Below are 1,391 nucleotides of genomic sequence, written 5' to 3' on the forward strand. Positions count from 1 at the left end.
TAAGAGTATGAATCCTTGCAGTCACGAAAAAATCTAGAATGTGATAACACTGTCTAAAAAATGTATTTATTTTTTGTTCCTGGGTAGTAAGTGTGATTTCCTAATTGCTTATGCCTCAAAAGTACAGAAAATGGCTATTATTCTCCACAAACTTTGCTTTTGTAACCAGGACATTGATATTTAGAAATTTACTTATTTTCAATGAGAGAACGGGCGAATTTGTTGTCTTGGTCTTGATGCTGCTGAGATTACGCACTCCCAGAGTGCCATGCGGCTCATAGTTTGTGTAAATAAGAAATGCCTTTACTTTGTATGTGGGAGAGACATTGCTGAGTTACTTGATTTACATTTTCACAAGGACGCGAATGATTATGTTGAAAGTGCCGTGACTAAAATACGGCCCCTATTCTTGTGATTTTATAATTTACGATGTCGCAGCGGACACTGAAGGTTTCGTTCCATGGCAGCGACGCGCCCCTGCTCCCCAGGGTGCGATGCTGCGCGCGCGTGGCGGGCAGGTCACGCGCGTCTGAACAGGAGACTGGGGAGAGATTCACCTGTTACCTGCCACTGGTGGTGCGGGTCTTCTTACCTCGCATGCAGCGGATCCAGTGGCGGAGGTATCGAGTGTGCAGGCGGCGCAACTGCGCAGAGGCGCGTTGGTCAGGCTACTAACAGGGTAAGGGGGTGGGGGGAAATTTGACAAGGGCACGAGAGTGATTTCCGACCTCTGCGATTAGCACGGTTGGTTAAGTACGGTGCGAAATAAGTTCGACGTAGATACACACGTAGAGTGATCCACAGCAGCAGCAGTCGTAGTGAGACCTTCTGTGGAGGGTGGAATGACGGAGTGGAGCAAGTCACCCGTGCTGCTGCTGCTGGGTGTTCTACACGACCCGCGCAGATCTGCTGCTCTGTGCAGCACAGCTACAGGCTACAGCTGCACACGCGGGTGGAGTGGTGAGGGCGCACTGCACTGTGAACCCCGGCCACCTGAGTCCGATTCTCAGCCAAGGTTTAACATCAGTGGCGAGCGATATCCGAACCGATGGCAAAGTATGGTCAAACAGAGGTATGGGGCCGTCCATAAATGACGTCACGCGATTTTGGACGATTTTTGATCCCCCCCCCCTCGTCATCACAAAAAGTCAGACCCCCCCTCAAATATGACGTCTCAAAGCTCTGCCCCCCCAAAAAATAAAACATGCTTCAAATCGCTTTAAACTATTGTCATTGTAGTGCGTATTTAATGTGGCGCTGCACTCCGATGTTGTAGGGGAAAACATTTATTAACAAGTCTATTTAATTAAGTAGAACGTGTTGTCTATATTTATTTAAAGTTGCGCATTTTGATGTGACGTCACATTTCTCAAACACCCCTCCCCTCGTCA

The sequence above is a fragment of the Lethenteron reissneri genome, chromosome 36 (assembly GCF_015708825.2).
Source record: "Lethenteron reissneri isolate LAM-NWPU_2019-01 chromosome 36, ASM1570882v1, whole genome shotgun sequence".
In the NCBI taxonomy this organism is placed as follows: domain Eukaryota; kingdom Metazoa; phylum Chordata; class Hyperoartia; order Petromyzontiformes; family Petromyzontidae; genus Lethenteron; species Lethenteron reissneri.